The sequence below is a fragment of the Oncorhynchus gorbuscha genome, linkage group LG14 (genome assembly GCF_021184085.1).
Source record: "Oncorhynchus gorbuscha isolate QuinsamMale2020 ecotype Even-year linkage group LG14, OgorEven_v1.0, whole genome shotgun sequence".
In the NCBI taxonomy this organism is placed as follows: Eukaryota; Metazoa; Chordata; class Actinopteri; order Salmoniformes; family Salmonidae; genus Oncorhynchus; species Oncorhynchus gorbuscha.
In genome coordinates, this window is record NC_060186.1 from 66,962,806 (window position 1) to 66,974,642 (window position 11,837).

Genomic DNA, 11,837 nt, shown 5'->3' on the forward strand with positions numbered 1-11,837 from the left:
TAATATAAACCTAGCATTTAGTTTGGTACAGCAGGGGTTAATATAAGCCTAGCATTTAGTTTGGTACAGCGGGGGTTAAAATAAGCCTAGCATTTCGTTTGGTACAGCGGGGGATAATATAACCCTAGCATTTAGTTTGGTACAGCGGGGGTTAATATAAGCCTAGCATTTAGTTTGGTACAGCAGGGGTTAATATAAACCTTGCATTTAGTTTGGTACAGCGGGGGTTAATATAAACCTTGCATTTAGTTTGGTACAGCAGGGGTTAATATAAGCCTAGCATTTAGTTTGGTACAGTAGGGGTTAATATAAGCCTAGCATTTAGTTTGGTACAGCAGGGGTTAATATAAGCCTAGCATTTAGTTTGGTACAGCAGGGGTTAATATAAGCCTAGCATTTAGTTTGGTACAGCAGGGGTTAATATAAACCTTGCATTTAGTTTGGTAAAGCAGGGGTTAATATAAGCCTAGCATTTAGTTTGGTACAGCAGGGGTTAATATAAACCTAGCATTTAGTTTGGTACAGCAGGGGTTAATATAAGCCTAGCATTTAGTTTGGTACAGCGGGGGTTAATATAAGCCTAGCATTTAGTTTGGTACAGCGGGGGTTAATATAAGCCTAGCATTTAGTTTGGTACAGCGGGGGTTAATATAAACCTAGCATTTAGTTTGGTACAGCGGGGGTTAATATAAGCCTCAATGTCTGCCTGTCCAACCTCAGAAACAATGTTTCACTTTTACATTTTGATTTCTGTAGTATCATTCAGTGAACTGTGAAGACCGGAGACATTTTCTGAGCCTGTCTGTACCTTTTTCTGAGCAAGTAATTGCCAATAGAAAAAAAGCTCAAGCAAACTAAAATGCAGCTAGTGTACTGTCATTCCAGGTTCAATGTTTGACTTGACTGAGTTAGCTGACATTGGCTTACTTCCACTGTTATCAACAACACTGGACACATGAGAATCGGAAACTTCATCTGATATCGAGAAACGGCATTAAAAAATACCCGTGTAAATATTTCTGGATTAGTTGAATTTAAAAAATCATTGTGGGTTGACATCCTCTCAAAATGTGGAATTGGGGCTATGTGAAAACCAGTGTCTGTGATCCCACAATGGATAAAGTGATGCAGTCTGATGCTAAACATACTCCCATTCAAAATGGTTGAATAGAACTTCCGCACTCAACAACCCGGTCGCATTCCGCTTCGCTCCACAGGTAGTATCACATTTTTCATTTCATTTCTTTACAGCACAACGGTTTGATTTGTTTGAATGTAGCTAGCTACATAGCTAGCTACATAGCCGTCTGTGTATCAAAGATAATTGTGTAGTCTAGAGCGATTTTCTAGGTTAGCTAGCCAGCTATTGTCGTTCTTTTAACGCAACGTAACGTAATCAACACTGCTAGCTAGCCAGCTAGCCCCCGAATAGCAGCACTGTAGAAACTATTACACTCAACGGAACGACTTGATTAGTGAGTGTTGCCAGTAGCCTACAAAGTCCTGTAGCTCAGTTGGTAGAGCACAACAGGGAAGTGGGTTCAATCCCCGGGACCACCCACTGCCAGCTGTAAGTTGCTTTAGCCTAAATGGCATATATTATTATTATATTATTATATTATTATTATATTAAGTCAACAACGCAGCCACTGCCAGCTAGCCTACTTCAGCAGTACTGTATCATTTTAATCATTTTAGTCAATAAGATTCTTGCTACGTAAGCTTAACTTTCTGAACATTCGAGACGTGTAGTCCACTTGTCATTCCAATCTCCTTGCATTAGCGTAGCCTCTTCTGTAGCCTGTCAACTATGTGTCTGTCTATCCCTGTTCTCTCCTCTCTTCACAGACCATACAAACGCTCCACACCGCGTGGCCGCTGCCACCCTAATCTGGTGGTCCCAGGGCGCGCGACCCACGTGGAGTTCCAGGTCTCCGGTAGCCTCTGGAACTGCCGATCTGCGGCCAACAAGGCAGAGTTCATCTCAGCCTATGCCTCCCTCCAGTCCCTCGACTTCTTGGCACTGACGGAAACATGGATCACCACAGATAACACTGCCACTCCTACTGCTCTCTCTTCGTCCGCCCACGTGTTCTCGCACACCCCGAGAGCTTCTGGTCAGCGGGGTGGTGGCATCGGGATCCTTATCTCTCCCAAGTGGTCATTCTCTCTTTCTCCCCTTACCCATCTGTCTATCGCCTCCTTTGAATTTCATGCTGTCACAGTTACCAGCCCTTTCAAGCTTAACATCCTTATCATTTATCGCCCTCCAGGTCCCCTCGGAGAGTTCATCAATGAGCTTGATGCATTGATAAGCTCCTTTCCTGAGGACGGCTCACATCTCACAGTTCTGGGCGACTTTAACCTCCCCACGTCTACCTTTGACTCATTCCTCTCTGCCTCCTTCTTTCCACTCCTCTCCTCTTTTGACCTCACCCTCTCACCTTCCCCCCCTACTCACAAGGCAGGCAATACGCTCGACCTCATCTTTACTAGATGCTGTTCTTCCACTAACCTCATTGCAACTCACCTCCAAGTCTCCGACCACTACCTTGTATCCTTTTCCCTCTCGCTCTCATCCAACACTTCCCACACTGCCCCTACTCGGATGGTATCGCGCCATCCCAACCTTCGCTCTCTCTCCCCCGCTACTCTCTCCTCTTCCATCCTATCATCTCTTCCCTCTGCTCAAACCTTCTCCAACCTATCTCCTGATTCTGCCTCCTCAACCCTCCTCTCCTTCCTTTCTGCATCCTTTGACTCTCTATGTCCCCTATCTTCCAGGCCGGCTCGGTCCTCCCCTCCCGCTCCGTGGCTTGACGACTCATTGCGAGCTCACAGAACAGGGCTCCGGGCAGCCGAGCGGAAATGGAGGAAAACTCGCCTCCCTGCGGACCTGGCATCCTTTCGCTCCCTCCTCTCTACATTTTCCTCCTCTGTCTCTGCTGCTAAAGCCACTTTCTACCACTCTAAATTCCAAGCATCTGCCTCTAACCCTAGGAAGCTCTTTGCCACCTTCTCCTCCCTCCTGAATCCTCCTCCCCCCTCCTCCCTCTCTGCAGATGACTTCGTCAACCATTTTGAAAAGAAGGTCGACGACATCCGATCCTCGTTTGCTAAGTCAAACGACACCGCTGGTTCTGCTCACACTGCCCTACCATGTGCTCTGACCTCTTTCTCCCCTCTCTCTCCAGATGAAATCTTGCGTCTTGTGACGGCCGGCCGCCCAACAACCTGCCCGCTCGACCCTATCCCCTCCTCTCTTCTCCAGACCATTTCCGGAGACCTTCTCCCTTACCTCACCTCGCTCATCAACTTATCCCTGACCGCTGGCTACATCCCTTCCGTCTTCAAGAGAGCGAGAGTTGCACCCCTTCTGAAAAAACCTACACTCGATCCCTCCGATGTTAACAACTACAGACCAGTATCCCTTCTTTCTTTTCTCTCCAAAACTCTTGAACGTGCCGTCCTTGGTCAGCTCTCCCGCTATCTCTCTCAGAATGACCTTCTTGATCCAAATCAGTCAGGTTTCAAGACTAGTCATTCAACTGAGACTGCTCTTCTCTGTATCACGGAGGCGCTCCGCACCGCTAAAGCTAACTCTCTCTCCTCTGCTCTCATCCTTCTAGACCTATCGGCTGCCTTCGATACTGTGAACCATCAGATCCTCCTCTCCACCCTTTCCGAGTTGGGCATCTCCGGCGCGGCCCACGCTTGGATTGCGTCCTACCTGACAGGTCGCTCCTACCAGGTGGCGTGGCGAGAATCTGTCTCCTCACCACGCGCTCTCACCACTGGTGTCCCCCAGGGCTCTGTTCTAGGCCCTCTCCTATTCTCGCTATACACCAAGTCACTTGGCTCTGTCATAACCTCACATGGTCTCTCCTATCATTGCTATGCAGACGACACACAATTAATCTTCTCCTTTCCCCCTTCTGATGACCAGGTGGCGAATCGCATCTCTGCATGTCTGGCAGACATATCAGTGTGGATGACGGATCACCACCTCAAGCTGAACCTCGGCAAGACGGAGCTGCTCTTCCTCCCGGGGAAGGACTGCCCATTCCATGATCTCGCCATCACGGTTGACAACTCCATTGTGTCCTCCTCCCAGAGCGCTAAGAACCTTGGCGTGATCCTGGACAACACCCTGTCGTTCTCAACTAACATCAAGGCGGTGGCCCGTTCCTGTAGGTTCATGCTCTACAACATCCGCAGAGTACGACCCTGCCTCACACAGGAAGCGGCGCAGGTCCTAATCCAGGCACTTGTCATCTCCCGTCTGGATTACTGCAACTCGCTGTTGGCTGGGCTCCCTGCCTGTGCCATTAAACCCCTACAACTCATCCAGAACGCCGCAGCCCGTCTAGTGTTCAACCTTCCCAAGTTCTCTCACGTCACCCCGCTCCTCCGCTCTCTCCACTGGCTTCCAGTTGAAGCTCGTATCCGCTACAAGACCATGGTGCTTGCCTACGGAGCTGTGAGGGGAACGGCACCTCAGTACCTCCAGGCTCTGATCAGGCCCTACACCCAAATAAGGGCACTGCGTTCATCCACCTCTGGCCTGCTCGCCTCCCTACCACTGAGGAAGTACAGTTCCCGCTCAGCCCAGTCAAAACTGTTCGCTGCTCTGGCCCCCCAATGGTGGAACAAACTCCCTCACGACGCCAGGACAGCGGAGTCAATCACCACCTTCCGGAGACACCTGAAACCCCACCTCTTTAAGGAATACTTAGGATAGGATAAAGTAATCCTTCTCACCCCCCTTAAAATATTTAGATGCACTATTGTAAAGTAGCTGTTCCACTGGATGTCATAAGGTGAATGCACCAATTTGTAAGTCGCTCTGGATAAGAGCGTCTGCTAAATGACTTAAATGTAAATGTAAATGTACCTAGCAGGTGACAATAACGTCAGCTGTCCCAAAGATTTTTTATAACCAACCCAAGACAGACCAGAGCCTGTTGTTTCCAACTGGAGTAAATTAATCATAGTGGGCAGAGCCAAGCACGAGCTAATGAGATCCTATTGGCGCATTCTAGCATTTATTTGCATATTTCTGTTAGGGAATGCCTACTCTGTGAAGTGCGTTTGTGCAATAACTGATTTCGCACTTGCACTCCTATAAAAAAAAATAAAAAAAAATTTTGGCAAAAGGTAAAGTCTATAAAATGCAGTGCAGTTTCCGATTGTAGATTGGGAAAAAGAAAACTATATGGAGATCAATTGTTTAGTCGATGAGAAAATTAGCAGAATGTCAGACAAAATCCATCCCGCTCCATCTTCTCCCACTTGCCGGCCACTGGGCTTCCCTTTTATCACAATGTTTGGTAGTGAGTGGAAACGGCAAAAGGACGATTCACATTTATACATCCGGTGAAATATCTGTCTCAGTGTTCTATTGTGGCTATCCAGTCTGTATAGCAACCATTTTGTTTAGAATGGACCACCAGCTCTTTTACATAGCAACTATGCAAAAATAGCAACAAGACCAAAATTAACAACCAGATTGTCCACAGATTCTCCACAGCCATGCTTCAAGATCGGCTCCTCCTTACCTGAGTGTTTAAGAGACCAGAAACACTCCTCTGCTTAGCCTATGAGGTGGAGAGAGCTCCAGATTAAGGCATGCTATATTGTAGTGAGAGAGAGAGAGAGAGAGAGAGAGAGAGAGAGAGAGAGAGAGAGAGAGAGAGAGAGAGAGAGAGTTTAGACTTTATGGTCTTCAAGATGTCTGGCCCACATTCAGAAACCCTGCAGAGAAACCTCAGTCAAACCTCTCTCTCTCAGGCAGACCCTGACACCCACTGTGTTGTGTTATGGTACAGCATGTCCCTGTACCTCTAATAAATACCCTGGCACCTACAATAATCTAAAACAAAATAGACACCTTTTTACAAGCCTTATAAAGTATCTTAGTGCTAATCACAAAGCCTGCCTGGTGGATTGAGGTGTCTTGAGTTGTGTCAAAATAACAGCGCTGTTTTAGATGCCATTGTCATCTCCTTGATATTATGTAACCATCCTTGAGAGAGAGGAAGTTAAAGCCAGACCTCTGCCAATTCACTGGAAAACAACTAACTGTGGTGGCTGGAGCAAGGGGAAGCGGGAAGGGGGGAGAGAGGGAGGTTGGGAAGGGGGAGAGAGGGAGGTTGGGAAGGGGGAGAGAGAGAGGTTGGGAAGGGGGAGAGAGAGAGGTTGGGAAGGGGGAGAGAGAGAGGTTGGGAAGGGGGAGAGAGAGAGGTTGGGAAGGGGGAGAGAGAGAGGTTGGGAAGGGGGAGAGAGGGAGGTTGGGAAGGGGGGAGAGAGAGGTTGGGAAGGGGGAGAGAGAGAGGTTGGGAAGGGGGGAGAGAGAGAGATTGGGAAGGGGGAGAGAGAGAGGTTGCGAAAGAGTCCAGGAGGAGGCTGCAGTGGTTTATGGGCCAGCGGGGCCCTTTCCTCTCTCCTCTCTTTTGTCCCAGCACCACTGACTCTTGCACATGTAAACAGCACCATTAAGCCAGACAAGACATACAAAAACACACACACACTCTTCTGGTAACCTGGTACCACTTGTTACGTCTTGTGCCCCCCATCCTCTCTATCTGGATTCCCAAATTTTCCCACAGGTCAAATTGGTGGAACCCTACTGGCCCTACCATGGGCCTCACTGCCACACACATGTGCTCACGTGACACTGCATGTGACCCTGGGCCTCTATTTGTTTGGTGGGCCATACTGACCCTAAGGTCAACACTAAGTCGCCTAACGTACACACCTGCCCGGGGGCTTACTGCCACACGCACGCACTCACACGCGCACACACGCACACGCACGCACACACACACGCATTACAAAAATTCTCCTCAGTCAATGCGAGACTGCTAGAACTCCCAGTGACAGGGAGAATGAGAGTTGTGCCCTCTCTTCATGACATTCTACAGACCCAAATCCCATAGCCTTTGTGCCATAATGGTGGAGCGCCTCGTGCTCCCTAATCCTGAGGTAGCATGATATGATGGTTTTGGTTTCTAACAGCACAGTCCATGAGGTCAAACCTAACAATCAAGCAAAGTAGGACAAGCCAGCTTACAGTGCATAATACAATCCAGTTCAACCTTATAACTTTTAGAATAAAATGATTACTTTCAGCCCCATTTCCACAGTCTGACCACGACTATGATTCTACATGGTTGGAATGTATATATTTGGCCCAGGACCGAGGTCTATAGATCAATTGACTATATGGATGGAAAACACAGGTCCGACTAGAACAGCTTCACAGCAAGAATCCCCAGCTTCAATGTAAAGCTCCTCTGGAACCTGGAAACTGTCATCCATCATGAGTTCTATAAAGTCTGACAGAATGGATGCTTGTCTGGCGACTGTGAAAGGGAGCGAGAGCAGCCCATTTTAAGGAGATTTGACAAGTGCCAAATTGCCAGCTCAGTTCCACGATGGATGTTACTCTCTCTACTGAGAGATGGTGTGTGTGCCTGCGTGTGTGTCTGCCTGCGCGCGCGTGTGTGCCTGCCTGCACGTGTGCGTGCGTGCGTGCGAGCGATACATGGAGTGTGTGAGTGTGAGAGAGAGCGAAAGAGCACCTGCACCTTCCCCAAGCCTAGACTGCAGCTGCACTTAGTGGAGCGATCGTGTATCTTTCTTTAAAAGTTGATCTTCACAACATGAAGTAAAGATACTCAAGTTGGTCATCTGACAACTGACAAACTGGTTTGAAGAATATTCAAGGACAATGGCATCCAAGGATTCTCAGGAGCACAGTTACTAAACATTGTTACGGTTTTCTAATGGTGAAGGAGAGTCGGACCAAACTGCAGCGTGTCAATTTCAATCCATGTTTATTTAAACAAACGTAAAACACGACAAAACAATAAACGAAACGAAAACCGAAACAGCCTATACATGTGTCAACTAACATCTAACAAGGACATCAAGACACTCAGGACAATCACCCACAATACAACCAAAGAATATGGCTGCCTAAATATGGTTCCCAATCAGAGACAACGATAACCACCTGCCTCTGATTGAGAACCACTTCAGACAGCCATAGACTTTCCTAGAATACCCCACTAAGCTACAACCCCACTAAGCTACACACCACATACAAAAACCCATGTCACACCCTGGCCTGACCAAATACATGAAGAAAAACACAAAATACTTCGACCAGGGCGTGACAGGACCCCCCCCCCCTTCCCTAAGGTGCGGACTCCCGAACGCACCTCAAATCAATAGGGAGGGTCCGGGTGGGCATCTGTCCGTGGTGGCGGCTCCGGCGCGGGACGTGGACCCCACTCAGTTAATGTCTTAGTCCCCTCTCCTTGCGTCCCTGGATAGTCCAACCTCGCCGCCAACCATGGCCTAGTAGTCCTCACCCAGAACCCCACTAGACTGAGGAGCAGATCGGGACTGAGGTGAAGCTCGGGACTGAGGTGAAGCTCGGGAGTGAAAGGAAGCTCGGGAGTGAAAGGAAGCTCGGGAGTGAAAGGAAAAGCTCGGGAGCGAAAGGAAACTCGGGAGCGAAAGGAAGCTCAGGAGCGAAAGGAAGCTCAGGAGCGAAAGGAAGCTCAGGAGCGAAAGGAAGCTCAGGAGCGAAAAGAAGCTCAGGAGCGAAAAGAAGCTCAGGAGCGAAAAGAAGCTCAGGAGCGAAAAGAAGCTCAGGAGTGAAAAGAAGCTCAGGAGTAAGAGGAAGCTCAGGCAGGTTGATGGATCTATCAGATCCTGGCTGACTGGCAGTTCTGGCAGATCCCTGCTGACTGGCAGATCTGGAAGAGTCTGGCTGACTGGCAGATCTGGAAGAGTCTGGTTGACTGGCAGATCTGGAAGAATCTGGATGACTGGCAGATCTGGAAGAATCTGGCTGACTGGCAGATCTGGAAGAGCCTGGTTGACTGGCGGTTCTGGCAGATCTGGAAGAGTCTGGCGGATCCTGGCAGACTAGCGGATCTGGCAGATCCTGGCGGATCCTGGCTGACTGGTGGATCCTGGCTGACTGGCGGATCCTGGCTGACTGGCGGATCCTGGCTGACTGGCGGATCCTGGCTGATCCTGGCTGACTGGCACTTCTGGTGGATCCTGGCAGACTAGTGGATCCTGGCAGACTGGCAGATCCTGGCTGACTGGCGGATCTAACTGATCCTGACAGACTGGCGGCGCTGGGCAGACTGGCGGCGCTGGGCAGACTGGCGGCGCTGGGCAGACTGGCGGTGCTGGGCAGACTGGCGGCACTGGCGGCGCTGGGCAGACTGGCGGCGCTGGGCAGACTGGCGGCACTGGCGGCGCTGGGCAGACTGGCGGTTCCTTGCAGACTGACAGCTCCTTGCAGACTGGCAGCTCCTTGCAGACTGGCAGCTCCTTGCAGACTGACAGCTCCTTGCAGACTGACAGCTCCTTGCAGACTGACAGCTCTGGCTGCTTCATGCAGACTGACAGCTCTGGCTGCTCCATGCAGGCTGGCAGCTCTGGTTGCTCCATGCAGGCTGACAGCTCTGGCTGCCTCATGCAGGCTGACAGCTCTGACTGCTCCATGCAGGCTGACAGCTCTGACTGCTCCATGCAGGCTGACAGCTCTGACTGCTCCATGCAGACAGGAGACTCCGGTAGCGCAGGAGTGGAGAAAGGCTCCGACAGCGCAGGAGACTCCGGCAGCACAGGAGAGGAGAAAGGCTCTGATAGAGCTGAACAGGCAGGAGGCTCCGGCAGCGCAGGAGAGGCGAGGCGCACTGTAGGCCTGATGCGTGGTGCTGGCACTGGTGGTACTGGGCCGAGGACACGCACAGGAAGCCTGGTGCGGGGAGCTGCTACCGGTGGGCTGGGGTGTGGAGGTGGTACTGGATAGACCGGACCGTGCAGGCGCACTGGAGCTCTTGAGCATCGAGCCAGGAGGTTGGGCAGGCTCGGTGCTCAAGGCCTGCCTGCACGGTCCGGTCTATCCAGTACCACCTCCACACCCCAGCCCACTGGTAGCAGCTCCCCGCACCAGGCTTCCTGTGCGTGTCCTCGGCCCAGTACCACCATCAGGCCTACAGTGCGCCTCGCCTCCTGCGCTGCCGGAGCCTCCTGCCTGTTCAGCTCTATCAGAGCCTTTCTCCTCTCCTGTGCTGCCGGAGGCGCTGTCGGAGGTGCGTACCGGAGTCTCCTGTCTGCATGGAGCAGTCAGAGCTGTCAGCCTGCATGGAGCAGTCAGAGCTGTCAGCCTGCATGGAGCAGTCAGAGCTGTCAGCCTGCATGAGGCAGCCAGAGCTGTCAGCCTGCATGGAGCAACCAGAGCTGCCAGCCTGCATGGAGCAGCCAGAGCTGTCAGTCTGCATGAAGCAGCCAGAGCTGTCAGTCTGCAAGGACCACTCTAGCCCGGCCGATACGAGGAGTAGGAATATACCGCACCGGGCTATGGACCCGCACTGGGGACACTGTGCGCACCACTGCATAACACGGTGCCTGCCCGGTCTCTCTAGCCCCCCGGTAACTACAGGAAAGTTGGCTCAGGTCTCCTACCTGGCGTAGCCATACTCCCTGTGAGCCTCCCCCCAATAAATTTTTGGGTCTGACTCTCGGGCTTCCATCCACTCTGCCGTGCTAGCTCCTCATAATGCCGCCTCTCTGCTTTTGTTGCCTCCAGCTCGGCTTTGGGGCGACAATAATCTCAAGGCTGTTCCCAGGGTCCTTTCCCGTCTAGAATCTCCTCCCAAGTCCATTTCTCCAGGTAGTGCAGCCTCTCCCACTGCAGCTGCAGCTGCTCCTGCTGCTGCCTCTTTTGCCTCTCCTGTGGCTCCTGCCTGTTGACACGCTGCTTGGTCCGTTTGTGGTGGGTGATTCTGTTACGGTTTTCTAATGGTGAAGGAGAGTCGGACCAAACTGCAGCGTGTCAATTTCAATCCATGTTTATTTAAACAAACGTAAAACACGACAAAACAATAAACGAAACGAAAACCGAAACAGCCTATACATGTGTCAACTAACATCTAACAAGGACATCAAGACACTCAGGACAATCACCCACAATACAATCAAAGAATATGGCTGCCTAAATATGGTTCCCAATCAGAGACAACGATAACCACCTGCCTCTGATTGAGAACCACTTCAGACAGCCATAGACTTTCCTAGAACACCCCACTAAGCTACAACCCCACTAAGCTACACACCACATACAAAAACCCATGTCACACCCTGGCCTGACCAAATACATGAAGAAAAACACAAAATACTTCGACCAGGGCGTGACAGACATAAAAAGGAAATGGTCTTTGATGATTTTCTTAAACCACCTGCTTTAAAGGGGCAATCTGAGATTGATACATCCATTTTTGGACTTTTGAATAGACTTTTGACAGCCATTGCTTCTTAAATAATATAACTTATGAATGTCTCATGAGCTTAGTTCAACTGTCTTACTCCATCACAACCCACAATATAACCCATTTTACCTCATGTAATTGTTAACAAACACTGAAAATTGCACTCTTAAAACAATAATTTCGATCTCATGGACTGTCAGTCCTTGCATTCATAGCTCCATCTATGCATTTGCGAGTGGTTCAGTTTCTCTAGACCCATCTCTCAGGTGTTCACAAAAAAGGTGGTGGGGTGGAGGCTTTGTTGATGTTTGAATCCTGGGTTGGCACTTAAAAAGCCATTGCCAACCTCTGTATTTCAGCATACCGAAGGATATGAGGACAACGGCTTATGCCTAAGTAGCATCCGGTAGCGTTTGCTTCATTCTCTCAGTTTACACATTAAAAAGCTATCCTTCCATTGGCTTAACCTAAATTCAAAAGGCATGTTGGGATTTCCAATTAGATGAGAATGCATAAGAACATACAGTGTACCTCATA